Raw genomic sequence first — 16,033 nt, 5'->3', positions numbered from 1 at the left:
GCCTGTCTTCTGTGGCTAACTAGTGGCTATCTGCACACACTGATTCTCAGGCAAGCTTTATTGTCATGGAAGAAACAAAATATCGCCACAGTCGATGAATCTATACATCTTTACTCTCAGCAATGAGTTGTCCCATTCAGTGTCTAGGCACTACAGAGAAGTGGGCAGAGTTTTCCTAATTATTTCATATTTCCTGATGCTATCTCCAGTGACAGGGATTTTAAATTACAGCTTCCACACATTCATTTCACTGTGGTCAGCTGTCTGTGTTAAATTTAGACAGAGTTATTGATGAATCTTTTAGGTTAAAATATTTAATTACATTCTCTATGATGAAAATGTCTTTGGTGCTAACATATATTTGCTGTGTTTAAAATTTAGTACTTTGAATTTGCAAGTGAATTATGAGAACAGAAACAAATGTCCAACACCCAGTTTGGGGGAAAATTTCTAAGGCAGCCACAGGTCAAAGGTTTGCCCCAATGGCATCTTTGGAATCATAGAGATAGTCCTTTACCTCCCAGCTAGCTCCATCAGGGAGGTGCTGAGATCACGGTGGAAAGAAGGGGATACATGTGAAGAGTTAGGTATGTATGTGTAACTCCAGAAAGGTTTGTATTATGAAGAATACTTAGGTAATTATTTTCAAAATATCTAATATTATTTTCCCCAACACAAAAAGGAAAAGGTTAGTACTCGTGTGTTTTCCCTCTTGTTTTCCCATCCAGTCATGCAGATTTTAGCAGTGTTGCTGTGGACTTGTACAGAGGGGGTGTTTTATGTATGGTTCTTTCCATGTTTATTATAACCATGACGCCTGCTAAGTGTTGCTCTGATACCTACTTCCCTGTGCAGTTACTAGTATACAAGCATTGCTTGTCTTTGAGTAAAGTTTCCCTTTTATCTTTTGTTTATTAATGGATTTACTCATGCGTTTGTGTCTACTAAGAAACACCCATTTCTTAAAGGAGTACTCCTTTGTCATCATTATATACTGTGATGCTTAAATTATCCCATAACATGCCCGTGGGAGTACATTCAAGTGGACCTGCTCTTCATTTGTTATCTGTCCAGAATTCTGGATTATCTGACCACCCCTGGGAAGAAAGCCAAAAGCAAATGCTTCTTGTCAGTGATACTTTGTGTCCTCTGTCTATCAATGTCAGGTCTCTTCTATGAGAAGAACAGCAGACCTGCAGAGAGAACACGCAGAATGTTGACAAGAAGCTGACATGAGCCCTTGTTTCCAGTATGTGAGTCATCATTGCCACCAATGTGAGTGTGTGTGTGTGTGTGTGTGTGTGTGTGTGTGTGTGTGTGTGTGTGTGTGTGATGTGTACATGGGTGTGTATAAAGGGTCTGTGAAATGAACAAAGAAGAGGAAGATGTCACTGCACATCTTTGACTTGACTGGATGCAGACAGACTACTCCATCCTTATATTCAGTACAGTAGAGTGACAAGATCATGTGGGACTCACCAGGTGAGTCATTTCCTTTTCTCTTCCCGTCTGTGTGACCAGCAGCTGGTCTGTAATGCCTTGTAGGAACACATCCTGTTGAGCAGGTCGCAGCAAAGAGCAGCACACTGTGAAACAATGGCATTCATAGACTCCCCAGATGACTGAACCCTGTAGGGGTCCCTTTAAATGACCAGGACTGAAATGGAAGCAATCCCCATCAGACCATTTCCCCGAATGGGCCATGCATGACTGCATCACATTTGGAGGGATTGCTTATTAAGATGGTAGAAATCTGGATCCACAACAGACACTGAATCATGCTTATTAAAATGGTAGATATCTGGGTCCACAGCAGACACTGAATCAATACCTGTGATGTGGGGGGTGGCATAGCCACTTCTTTCTGATGGCTGTCCATGTTAAAACGTATTGCTAGTGTGTTTGATATTCTGTCTTCCAGGATATGAAGTCACAGACTGCTTAAGTCCATGCCATGTTCTCTTGTTACTGCCTTAAATACCAGTGTGTTGCATGGCATATCAAATAGACAAATCAATTCCTTCGTGTACGTTTATCCAGATATTCACATAGTGGCCTCTTTAGTGAACACCTTGTTCCTGCACTGTGAAGACTAGCACGGGTCCTTGTATATCGTGTTAGATAGGCAAACTGTCAGTAAGCAGAAGAAATCAGTAATCACAGCAATTCCGTGTATTATTGGCGCTTTAAAGATCATAAAGGGGACAGGAAATAGTTGTGATGGGGATTGTCGTATGTGATGTTACCCCCAAAGGTTTCAGAAGTTAGCATGTGATCTGAGTCCTGAATGGCAAATAGAAGCAAGACCGTGCACAAACCAAGTTGTGGGCGTGCTTGCTTCCATGGAGAACAGTGGATCTAAGAGCAGAGAACAAGGCTAGTTGCCAGAACCTTGAAGACAACGTGGACACTGCTTGGGGATAGGACAGAAAGGAAAATGTTGTCATTGTCAGCTGTGTATGACATTTGGATTATATGATCTGTGTGGAAGGTGAGTTATGGAATTGTCATGATATGTTTCCTTTTGGTAGAAGGTGACTTGGCACTGAACAGAGAAAGGCCTGGGGAGGGCGGGATGAGGTAGTGTGTGGAGACAGTGGAGATGGTTCCGAAGACAGGGGAGGGATGGAGGTATGAAAGAGGGATGAAGCCATGCTGCAGTGATCAGCAGGAGAGCTGCCCTGTGCAGCCTTGTCTGGGAGAGGGCAGATAGCACCTGGATGCGCTGTGCATTTTCCTTGTGGAGACATTGCTCTAACATCTCTGGATTTGTCTGACCACATGGAGACACGGTGCTTCCATTTACTGACATCAGTTATTCCACGTGTATTGACACAGGATAGTTTGAATACCCAAACTAGTCATTGTAAAACTTAACAATTTGATAACGAGTTGCTGATGAATAATTTTCAGATGTAAAGTTTTCTAAGTACAGCTAACTGTAGCATAATTTCCAACAGAATAAGAATCTAACATTTGTCTCTTAAAAAGTGAACCCAAAATTCAGTGTATTTTTGAAAATGGCTGTTCTACAGCATGTACTGCTCTTGGCAGGTTTACAGATGAAGGAAGTGAGTAGGTTTTAGGCAGAGTTGAAGTGAAATCAGTCTCTAAATTCTGCAGCAACTGTTTGTCCCTATTTCTCCAGAAGAAGACTGCCTTTAGAAATGCTTATTTTTGACAGCTGGGCATGGAGCAAACATTCACAAGACAGAGGCAGTTGGATGTCTGAGTTCAAGGCCAGCCTGTAATTCCAATTGCATATATCAACATTAGTCTGTCACATATGCAGGAACTTGTGACTGGTATTTAAAGCAGGTATTATCACTAAAGACCCCCAACTTAGCACATGAGCAGTGTGATGCTCTCAATTCACAGAGTGGGAAGCACAGCTCAGAGCAGAGGGTCTCACTCTGTTTTCTCCTCACAGAAATTCCCAGCCTGTGTTTGGAAAATGGGTCCAGGACATCCTGGCTCAGGGAACCAAAGTTGCTGGGGCTAGGAAGGTCCCACATCTCTCTGACTCTAGAAAAGTGGTTCAACCTGTGACTTGACCCCTTCAGCAAACGTCTATCTCCAAAACTATTTCCATTGTGATTCTTACCTGTAACAACTTTACAGCGATGATGAAGCAACAGAAATAATTTTCTGGTTGGGATCACCACGCATGAGGGACTGTATTAAGAGTCACGTCACAGCATAGGAAGGCTGAGAACCACTGCTGTACAGACATCCAAACACAGAATCCGGCTTCTCAGATATGTCTGGGATCCCTTCATCATTGTCCCCATACTCCTAGAGAGGCACAGCCCCACATCAGGACACCCACACTCACATCTCCGTGCAAGGGAAATCCTGTTCTTCTTTCTCCGTCATTTCTATTTCCACACACTAAGCTATATTTCCAAATTTTCTTTTTTTATGTCTTCAGCACTGAGCTTAAGGATGTGTCTGATTCTTTGACCAACCTTTTTCCTGTTTTGTGATTCTTCTGCAGGGTCTGGGTCGTTGGCTGTGCACACACATCCACAGACAGTACAACAACAGCCTCTAGTCCCTTGTTGCTGACCTTTGGGAAGCTGGGCATGTAAGGTAGGTTTGCTGGCAGGAGACTTGCTCTCGGGAACAGGATGTCCTTGCCAGAGGCTGGACTCGAGGATGCTACAGCACTTAGATCTGCCCAGCATCTGACGGCCCTGTCCCAAGCTCTTCACAAATGTGGTGGGAGCACATTTGGGGATTTTTAAAAGTGGTCCCTAGATACTGCTATTGCTCCCCTGGCTGTGCACACATTCCCAGCTATATTCTTGATTTCTCTGGTAGCTGTTCAATGAGAATGCTATACCATGAAAAGAAATCACTGGTGAATTTAAAAAGCCACAGTATGGGGACTGGCGACATAGCTCTCGTGGCAGAATGATTGCCTAGAATGGAAATTGCTCTGTGTTCTTTGACCCTCTGGGCATGTTCACCCTCACCTGTAATACCAGCACTCAAGGCGTAGAGGGAGGAGGAAAGAGACAAGAGAGTCATTACTGTTTATGAGAGTATGGCTCCCAGCCCCCATGGCAGATAGCTCACAACTGCCTTTAACTCTAGCCCCATCAGGAGTCAATGCCTCTGCCAATCATGTGCATACCACAGACAGACAGACAGACATAATTAAAAGTATAACTAAAATCTAAACAAGAAAAAAAAAGAAGCATCAACTCCAGGTCATTGACCAAGGGGAAAACACAGTGGAATTTAAAATATGAACATTATAAAGGCTAACGAAATCTAACAGTCTACAGTCTGGCAGGGGAGATGACTCAGTGGTTCAGAGTGCATTCTATTGTTGCTGAGGATCCAAGGTAGTTTCCAGCATCCATTTCCAACATCCTTGAAGGACCATACCTCAGCTCCAGGAAGGTATGACCTCTCCTGACCTTTGGAGGCACAGGAATTCATGTGTACATACACATAGGAATATACACAACGTAATTATTATTAAGTTATGTACATTTTAAAATTATGTACAAATTAAAATAATTGTTGTGAAACAATGAAGAAAAATGGTCAAATGCCAGGCAGTAATGCGAACAGTTTTCATCAGCGTTAGGTGGCAAATGCGTGCACTTCCAACTATTTGAACACTGGGGTTACACGATCGATCATTAGTGCTAAAAAGTTTCAGAACAGCCTGAATAGCATAGAGAGGCCCTAACTAACAATGAAAACCAAGCAAAAACCTAAAATATCTCGTCAATGCTAAATTTCCTAAAATAGCAATCTTAGAATTCATGGTTTTTCAAAAGATGTGGATCATTATAAAATAAATTTTTGCAGGGAAATCAATGATAAAATTACTTATTTCGTGGGAATTCAACCATATACATGTAGAAATGGAATGAAAATGTTACTGGGCCGAGAAGAAAACAGTAGCATTAAGAATGTGTTTACATTAAAATGAATACTTGAGCTGGGGCAGTGTGCTAAGCTTGGAAGACCAGCAGCACTCTGAAGGCTGAGGGAGGAAGGGCAAGAGTCCCAGGCTGGGCTGGGCTGCTCTGAGACTCTGCACTAAACACACAAAGTAGTTAGCAGGACTATTATCATTCCATTCACTGTTGTAAAGTTTCAGCTTAGTTCTGGCATGGGAAGCCATCCTCTTTCCCCGGATATGAGGCACAGCAATGTACGCCCCTGGCCCAGACATTTTAAAGATTACCATCCCCTAAATGGGAAGGCAACTTCCTCACCACCACATACAGCAAGGCGTATAGAAAATGGTGGCTTGGACTGTACTCAGATTGCTCACTCTCAGGAGATTTCCCTGCAGACAGCCCTGTGCCTTAGGGGTAGGAATCAGCCCAGCGACAGACACATTTCCTTATGCTACTATATGTGCTTTCCTGTGGTGTTTCAAATTTCGTATCCAGGAAGGAAAGTACTTTAAAGTGTAAACTGAGAAAAATGCTTGTGCTCGGGTGGTAAAAGTGGGGCTGGGGAGACAGCTAAATCAATAAATTGCTGGCCTTGTGGGCATGAGGCCCTGAGTGTCATTCACAGAGAGCATCATCAAGAAAATGAAGATAAACTACAGCAGGAAAAGTAGTAGATGTGGTGGGACATGCTTGTGTGTGAAGGTGGAGGCAAGCCTATCCCTGGAATGTGCTGCCCAGCCAACCCAGCCTGCCTTGCTTGTTCCAGGCCAGTTGGAAACCTTGTCTAAGAAAAACTTCAGGGGGATGGCACCTGAGGTACAACACCGGAGGCTGACTTCTGTCCCCTGACCTCACGCGCGCGCACACACACAAACACACACACACACAATTGCTCACGCACTCACAGGCATGCACGAACCCACAATCGCACTTTGGATAAAGGATTATACACCTTCCATACTTCAGGAGAAGTAGTCATTTTGTTCAGTTTCTGGAGCAGTAAGGACGAATGTAATCTATTTTGATGCTGTGTGCATGCCTCTGTGTGTGTGTGTGTGTGGTGTGTGTGTGTGTGTGTGTGTGTGTGTGTGTGTGTGTGTTTACACACAGAGCTCCACCATCTCTATCTAATGAGGCTGCTTTATCTTAGCCTTAGACTGGGATTGGTCTCCAATCTCGGGTTTACATTTGATATACCTAAGATGTCAAGTATTATGTGACAGGAAATCATAATGAGGTGAAAAAACACTGCCTTATCTTCAGAGGTATGGTCCCTTCAAGTCCAGGTCACAGTCAATGTTCCCTCCCATCCAAACATAGACTCCACTGGGCCCAAGACTCTCACTGATGTAGTTCCCACTAAGGCCAGGAGGTGGCATTCAAACTACATGCCTACATTTATTTTCTTTAAAAGGGCTGATGTTTTATGGAATAGCAATGCGTTTTTAGTGTGTTTGGAAAGCTGGCACACGTATAGAGCAGTTCCATTTATGGATTGCAGCAACTGTAGTGCTCCACAACTCACTTCATCCTCCCTAAGTGTAAAGTGGTCAGTGCACAAGGGATACAGAGTGGTGCTCTGTAGAGAATATGAATGTGGTGGGCACCTTGAATCCCCTGACTCTGGGATGGATGGATTTCCTAGACTTTCCATCCCCTCTCCAGGAGGCTGTGGTACAGTCCCCAGATCGCTGCCTGCCAGGCAAGTTGTATCCTGGTCAGTCACTGCAATTGTGTTGCACCATGCCTGCTGGGGACTTCCAAGAGCAACCTGGTATTTGTGGTGTGGTAGCCAAGTATGTTTCCATGGTGTTTGTGGTGTGGTTGCCATGTATTTTTCTATGAATATGCTCTGCATATGACTCAGATGTAATATGTATTCACCCTTACGATGTAGAACAAACTTGGGGTCCCTTCTCTATTGCAGGGAGATCTCCAAAGTATTTCCTTTACCTCACCATCATTTTGGAGCCACTAATTTGATATTGAAATAGAAATTATCCTCTGTGCCCTACAAGAAGAGATAACACAGAAGAAAAGAGGCAGGAACTGCAAGTCCCTTGACAGCCACAGGACATTGACTGAGCTACTGTTCTATTGCTGGGAAAAGGCGCTGTGCTGAAGGGAATTTACAGAACAAAGCATTAAATTGGGAGCTTGCTTTCAGTGTCAGAGGGTTAGTCCAGTACCATCACTGTGGGCAGCATGGCAGCAGCCAGCCTGGCAGGACACCGTAGCAGTAACTGAGAGTTTACATCCTGATCACAGGCAGGAGGCAGAGGTCTTTTATTTTTTTTTATTTTTTTTTTTTATTGAGAAAAGAAAAAAAAACAAATTTCCTCCTCCTCCCAGTCTCCCATTTCCCTACCCCTCCTCCCACCCTTCTCCCCCTCCTCCCACCCTTATCCCCCTCCTCCCACTCCTCTCCCTGTCCCTCTCAAGCCCAAAGAGCAGTCAGATTTCCCTGCCCTGTGGTAAGTCCTAGGTCCTCCCCCCTCCGTCCATTTCTAGGAAGGTGAACATCCAAACTGGCTAGGCTCCCACAAAGCCAGCACATTACGTAGGTTCAAAACCCCGTTCAAAAACCCATTGTCCTTGGGTTCTCATCAGCCCTCATTGTTCGCCATGCTCAGAGAGTCCAGTTTTATCCCATGCTTTTTCAGTCACAGTCCAGCTGGTCTTGGTGAGCTCCCAGTAGATCAGCTCCACTGTCTCAGTGGGTGGGTGCTCCCCTCGTGGTCCCGACTTCTTTGCTCATGTTCTCCCTCCTTCTGCTCCTCATCGGGACCTTGGGAGCTCAGTCCAGTGCTCCAGTGTGGGTCTCTGTCTCTGTCTCCATCCATCACCAGATGAAGGTTCTATGATGATATGCAAGATATTCGTCAGTATTGCTATAGGATAGGGTCATTTCAGGTTCCTCATCCTCAGCTGCCCAAGGAACTAACTGGGGACCTCGGCTTGGGCATCTGGGAGCCACTCTAGGTTCAAGTCTCTTGCCAACCCTAAGGTGGCTCCCTTAACTAAGAACCGTGCTTCCGTGCTCCCCCATCCAACCTTCCTTCATCCCAATCCTCCCCCTTCCCCAAGCTCCCCCATTCTCCCCCTATCCCCCTCTCTCCCCATCTCCCTTTACCCCCATCCCACCCCACCCCCAAGATCTCAATTTTCTCCCCGGCAATTTTGTCTACTTCCCATAGCCAAGAGGACATCTATATGCTTTTCCTTTGGTTCACCTTCTTACTTAGCTTCTTTGGTATCACCAATTGTAGACTCCGTGACCCTTGTTTATGGCTAGAAACCAATTATGAGTGAGTACATCCCATGTTCATCTTTTTGGGTCTGGGTTACCTCACTCAGGATAGTGTTTTCTATTTCCATCCATTTGCATGCAAAATTTGAGAAGTCATTGTTTTTTACCGCAGCATAGTACTCTAATGTGTAGATATTCCACACTTTCTTCATCCATTCTTCCATTGAAGGGCATCTAGGTTTTCCAGGTTCTGGCTATTACAAATAATACTGCTATAAACATAGTTGAACAAATGCTCTTGTCATATGATAGGGCATCTCTTGGGTATATTCCCAGGAGTGGTATTGCTGGGTCCAGGGGTAAGTTGATCCCGAATTTCCTGAGAAACCGAAACACCGATTTCCAAAGTGGTTGCACAAGATTGCATTCCCACCAGCAATGGATGAGGGTTCCCCTTGGAGGCAGAGTTCTTTTGAGTCATCAGAACTCACACCCAGTGACACGCCTTGTCCAAAAAGGACACACATCCTAATCTTTCTTAAATTATTCACCACTGAAACATTAACCATAGGAGCTTACGGGGACCATCCTCATTCAAACTACCACTGTCATGTAAGGGATTTCCTCTGCCCCATCAGCAGCTGCAGAGGGAGAATTGGGGCTGGTTGAATACTCATAAGTGCCTTGACTGGAATCTGTTCCAAGATGTCAGTCATTAATACAAGAGACTACTGTGGGACATTTGGGCAGAGCAGGAGGCCATTCCAGTTACTTGTCTAAAATAATGTGCTCTTCAGAAGACAGTAGTCCCCTTTTGGCCCTCTTCATGGACAAACCTGTGTATACTAAAACTGTAAAGACCTTGAGCACACAGGAATTTATGAAACACCATCTGTCTTGGTCACTGTTCTATTGCTGTGAAGAGACACCATGAGCAAGGCCACTCTTATCAAAGAAAGCATTCACGTGCCTTGCTTATAGTTTCTGAGGTTGGTCTGTTACCATCACGGCAGGGAGCATGGTGGCACACAGGCAGACATGGTGTTGGAGAAGTAGCTGAGAGTTCTATTACCTGATCCACAGGGAGAGAGAGGCTGACACTGGGCCTGACATGGGATTTTGAAATTCAAAGCCCACCCCCAGTGGCACACTTCCTTCAATGATGCCACATCTACTCCAACAAGGACACCACATCATCTAAGCCTTCTCAAAGAGTGCCCCTCCTTGGAGACTAAGCATTCAGATACATGAGCCTATGGGGACCATTCTTATTCAAACCTCCACACCACCTCCAGACTCCAAGAGATTTGAGCTCTGTGTTTGCCAGGCGCATATCCCTGGGATGGTCTATGCTGTAAAGCTTCCCTTTTATCCCACATTGATGCTTCCCCAATTTTCTGCAAAGAGGATGTGGGAAATTTCTCTCTTTTTTAGCATAAGGTGACCTTCTCCCAACTTTGTGCTCTTATAGGGGTAGCATAAACACAACTTGGCCAGTAAGGTTTCCCTTCCAATTCTGCAGTTGCTTCTAAGATACAGTCTGAGTCATTATACCAGGATATCAGATGTGCACATAGCCAGAGTTTTGTGGAACTCATCAATTTCTCAGACATGCACAGACAGGTGTTCTCTTCGGGTGCTTAGCTGACTTGGGGCAAATGAAAACATCGTGCAACTAACTAAAACGGGAAACTCGGAGATTTGAATTGTCAAGATGCTTGAAGAAGCAGGCCCACTGGTAAAAGGAAGTGTCCTTTAGTCATTTCTTGTGAGTGGGCACAAATATCCACAGGGGAATTTCCTTTTGTAAGAAGCAGCTATAGAATGAGATGGTGGCGCATGCAGACAGGCTACCACCATAATGAATTCCTAATGCACTGAAGTAAGTTAACTATGTACGCCACCGTTGGGGAGCTGGAGAGATAGATGGTCCATGGCGAGAAAAATAATCTGTTAAAATTGGAGGCAAGTGGCTGGGCAGTGGTGGCGCACACCTTTAATCCCAACACTCGGGAGGTAGAGGCAGGTGGATCTCTGTGAGCTCAAGGCCAGCCTGGTCTACAAGAGCTAGTTCCAGGAGGGCTCCAAAACTACAGAGACACCCCGTCTCAACCCCACCCTCCAGTGGAGGCAGGTAACATCTGATGATTCATGTCAGAATGGCAGGATCACAAGCCGTCTAGACAGTTGGTCTATAGCCATGAGAACTGGGGCGGCTGTCGGGGATTCAAGGATCCATGCATTCCGGGTAACAGAAAAATCAGTACGCTCTGGTTGGTGGCATCTTCTGGACATAATAGGAAAGCTTTTGAGAAATTACATTTCCAGTGATTATCTCTCAAATGAGCAGAGGGATTTTTACAGAATTGCAATCCTTCACATACTATATGGTACATAGAAGGACCTTACCCTAACCCTAACCTTAACCCTTGGGGAGCTGAGGCAGTAGATGGTTCATTGGTTAGGAGCGATACTTGCTTCCCCAGAGGACCTGAATTCAAATCCCAGCACCGATGACAGGAAGCTCAAACCATGTGCAACTCCAGCCTCCGGGATCCAACACTGCTGGACACTGACATTCACATACATAGCCCTCCTCCCCAGGATTAAAGTAAATCTAAAGGCAAAGACAACCAATGAAAATTGGGAAAAGTTTTTCCCTGTCCTGTTATATTTTGAGGAAAAGTTTTGTTTCTGTTCATTAACAACAACAACAAAAAAAGCATTTAAAAAATTTTGAAAGATGCCATTTCATGGTGATAAAATAATCTGTTAAAAATGGAGTCAGGAGACATCTCCTGATCCATGTGGGAACAACAGGACTGTTTCCTATCACATACCCCAATCCAGAGCCCCTGCACATACAAACTCACTGTCTCTATTACGCTCCCACACTACTGGTGGGTATTTTCCACTGTAAACATAGTGAGGCCTGCTACCACATAGCTCAGGGAAGTACATGAATTCCAGAGCTTTCTGACATTTTTTAGAGGGCTGGACTCCAAGCCCGCCTGTCACCTGGTGTGGAAGGAATACTGAAGGTTCCTGCCATGTTTTCCCCCTGTTTTTTCTTAATCTCATCTGCTGCTTCCTCTTGTGGAGGTTGTGTGGCAAGAGAGGCTGCTCATCTCAGCAACTGGGAGGACCAGACTCTTCCCATTTCTGCGGCCACCTGGACACTTACCTCACCCTGAAAGAGAAGGGATGGAAGGAACATTGTGAAACACCGCCTCAGGGTCAGGGTTCCCGAAGGAAAGGCTCTAGGGAAACTGGGAACATGGTCACCTCTGCCCTGAGCAGTGTGGACAGCGGGAGAAGAGGGACTGCTTCCTTAAGCAGTAGAAAAATTCATAGCTTTAACAAGAATTTATTGTATATATTTATTGTGCTGGGATGTAGTGTGTTCAAGATCAGAGGACAATTTACAGGAGTTGGCTCTTTTCTTCCACCAAGTAGCTTCCAGGCCTCAAACTCGTTGGGCTGGGCTGTAAGCACCTTTGCCTGGTGAGCCAACAGATGGGCCAAGAATTCCACAGTCTTGGTTCTTCCGTGTCCATGTACCAACCCTGCCATAAAAGAATGCATGTATGTTTCCAATTGGCCAAAATATGCAAGTCACACAATTTTAGTAGATGTTGTCTATATTCTTCTAGTGTTAGAAAGTAGAATTGCTTTTTATTTTCTCTAATTTCCATGTGTGTTCCATAGTTTACATTGATGCCCCAACATATGTCTTGGGCTAATTCTGGACTTCATACTCTAGAAGGGAAAGCTTAATGACTGAGATGTCTCTATGCTACACCCATTTAAATGGAAAATGTGACAGAAGAAAAGGCCATACATTGCTGGAGGAGAAATTCCATGTACTCCCTATGTAGAAAAACTAGGCAGTGTTGACCAACAGTCAGATGTGAAGCTTCCACAGCTACCGCAGTCCCAGGTACTAAGGGGAGAGACTCAGACATGATGTACACGCGAGAGAACATGCACAAGAATGGTCCCACAGCAAAGCTACACATGTCCAAGTGGTCCCAGATGACCTGACCCCAGAAACCTCAGAAATCCTCTCTGGAATGGAAAGTTGCAGTCTGTATATTAATCTACGGGTTCTTTGGCAGCTACGTACACGTTAACACTCGGATGTATTGCATAATTGTCTAACCATCCCCAGATGTCGGGATCCTAAGGGCACTGAACTCCCTGAGTTCTCTGAGTGAGTGGTCCCCCACACTGCCCTCTGATGCCCCAACCTTGCCTATAGGGAAACTCCATAGTTGCCTTGAAGTCCTGCAACTCACATTTTGATCACCAGATGGCGCGCCTGGCTCTATTTACTAAAGGCTAGTTTTCCCTGAATAAATTAATATTTTTAATGAAAGAAAAAAATACTTCTCAAAATAGGTAACAAAATAATAAGTACCAATATGCCATGATTCTCTTTGTGTATTGTGAATTCTACAATATTGAGTGAAGGTACACACACAAACACACACACACACATATACACACACACACATACATTTCTTCAGCCATGTCATCAATTTATTTCTGTGAATTAGTAGTTTATTGTGTGCCAGGCATCATCATTCTAACCCCACACCTAAATGTCTCACACAATTCCTTTTTCCCTCTTTTGATCTGCTCAAGTGGATTCCCATGGAAACCATTCAAAGAGACTGCCTTAAACTGTCTGGTCCACAAAGAAAAACAAATGCTGCCTTGGAAACCAAGGAAAATTTGGCCCATCCTTCCCACAGTGTTCGCTATCAGGCCCTACTCTTCTCCTGGCTATATCTCCCTTACAGAGGGGAGGGAGGATAAACCTTGTGTGGTGTCTGTCTTGGAAGTTATCCTGGGTGCGGAGTAGATTTTTTTCTGATTCTGCTTCCATTTGATAGTGCAGTTAACATGTATGGATGATCTATAAGAAAGCAATTTGTTTAAGGAGGTCATTGAGGTTACACCAAGCACGTGACTTCCCTTTCCCACACTGTGGGCCTAGAACCAGAGCCACAGGACTCAGAGAGGAAGAGGAACCACATCTTCAAAGACAAAGACAGGCAGAGGGTCCAGTCTGAGCATGTCACTCTCCTGATTTCAGGAAATGCTCACCACAGGTTTCTCACATAGCAGTCACCTCCTCTCAGCTCTCCACGTGGGTAGTCTGTGAGCAAAAAGACACTCTTCTCCATTGCTGGAGAGAATGCAACTGTTCTCCAAGCCTATGGATGGATCTTATGCTAGTGAAAACCAAAAGCGTGCATTCTGGGACCAGGGGTCTTTCTTCTAAGGATCCATCCCAAAGAACACGGAAGGGGACACAAAGAATCTGACAGAGCAACAATGTAGAACTCCAAGAGCAGAACTATGAAAAACATCTGTGGGAAGGAAAGAGGGACAGCATGATCTCAGGTGTATCTACCACTCAAATGACTAGGTACGCATGTGCTTAGCCAGGTATGATGGTATGCATCTGTGATGCCAACAGGCTGATGGTAAAGACAAGAGAATAGTCGTTTTGAGGCTATCCTGAGCTACATAGTGAGCTCAAGTTTTACCTGACTTATATACTGAGATTCTATCTCAAAACAAACAAAATAATTTTTAAGAAGGCAACATGAAGTCCATGATTATAATTATAGAGTGATCTCCAGGATATATTGTGAATACACAACACAAGGTGAAGAAATGAGGCCAGGGTTATCTGCCTAATGTTTTCCTCAGTTACATGCGGCACATGGAGGTTTATAAATTATATAACCCTATTTAAAATAAATAAAGTCAGCTTTAACAAACAAAATTTAATCATAATTATAAGTGTCACCTTCAGCACTGCTCAGATTTCCAGTGGCCAACAGCCACAGACAGCTAGAGCTTCCTGGGCTGGGCAGTGCAGATGCAGAGCATTTTCATCAATTCAGAAAGGTGCATTGGGAACAGAGAGTGCACACCTTTATTGTGAGTGGGAGAATTGATAAAATATGTATGCTTGTGCTTTGAAACACTGGATAGTTGAGCGCCCCCCAAGAAAAGAAAATGATCTCCTATAGAGTGCCCTGGAAGAAACCAGGACAGAGGCTGACATTTATGCTCTCGAAGATGCAGAAGTACTCATTCCATGCACTGATTCCAATCAACTACTTATCACCAACAACTCCATTGCTCAGATTGAGTACACTAAAAAAACTGCCCCCTCAAAGATGCCTGGGGAAAATGGCTGATTCCAGATTTGGGGCCAGGAATGCAACAGAAAAGTGCACAGTGACCTATCGCATCAGGAAGAATTTGGAAAAGACTAAAAAGTCCGTGTTAAAATGGAGATCTTCACTTGAGTGCAGCAAGTCAGACTTATCAGGGAGATGTGGAATATTTTCTCTTACAGACTGAATTAAAGACCAGATGTGATAGTAGTAGCCAAACCTACTATTTTATAATATATATGAATTTAATTGGAGTTACCTGACGAAAGGGATGATGCTTCTCCCAGAAGCCATGGATTATTAAAAAGCCCAGTGCCAAGTGTGGAACACCCCCTCCAGCTGTTGGTCAGGGCTGTTCCAGTGATCCCCCAAAACAATGCAGGTATTGTTTTGATCTTGATTCCTATTGTCATTGCTCTTGATTCCTATTGCTTAAGACACCACACACGTTGGCCACAGGGTATGGAGAAATCAAGTTGACACTGACCAGAAACCTTCCTTCCTATTACCTAGTTTTCCTATTACCAGAAGATACTACCAGGCTATTGAGTGGAGGAAAGTTGTCAATGTTCTTATTCCTCTGTGAACTACAATAATGGCCAACATGGCAAGATATACCCATGGGTCAACAGTGGCATGAATATCACAGAGGTAACCAAGTAACTTTATGTTTCAATTTAAGGCCCACTCCACAGGAGGAAACACTTGCCTAGTACTATAAATCTCATCATGATCCCATGGTTAGCGAGTTCAGAGGTCCCAGAGGTGAAACTACAACCACCACCACCACCACCACTACCACCACCACCACCACAACTAACACCATCACCACCACTAACACCACCACCACCATCACCACCACCACCATTACCACTAACACCACCACCATTACCAACACCACCATTACCACCACCACCATCACCACCACCACCATTACCACCACCATCACTACCACCACAACCACCACCACCATCATCACCACCACCACCACTAACACCACCACCATCATCACCACCATCACCACCATCACCACCACCACCACCATCATCACCACCATCACCACCACCACCACCACCACCACCACCACCACCATCACCACCACCACCATCACCACCAGCACCACCACCAGCACCACCACCACCATCACCACCACCATC

The 16,033-nt window shown here is 44.6% G+C and overlaps 1 long non-coding RNA gene across 1 annotated transcript; it reads left to right on the top strand.

Moving 5' to 3' along the window:
• Positions 1-1,230: 1,230 nt before the first annotated feature.
• Positions 1,231-7,676, top strand: LOC121436825. Its single transcript, XR_005972842.1, has 3 exons — positions 1,231-1,275; positions 3,998-4,092; positions 7,354-7,676. It is a non-coding gene; the product is annotated as an uncharacterized LOC121436825 (long non-coding RNA).
• The last annotated feature ends 8,357 nt before the right edge of the window (positions 7,677-16,033 follow it).

Source organism: Microtus oregoni, unplaced genomic scaffold (assembly GCF_018167655.1).
Source record: "Microtus oregoni isolate MIOR12 unplaced genomic scaffold, Mior012 000050F_003, whole genome shotgun sequence".
NCBI classification, from domain to species: Eukaryota; Metazoa; Chordata; class Mammalia; order Rodentia; family Cricetidae; genus Microtus; species Microtus oregoni.
The sequence above is the reverse complement of the archived record's forward strand: the minus strand, read 5'-3'. Positions and strand labels throughout refer to the sequence as shown.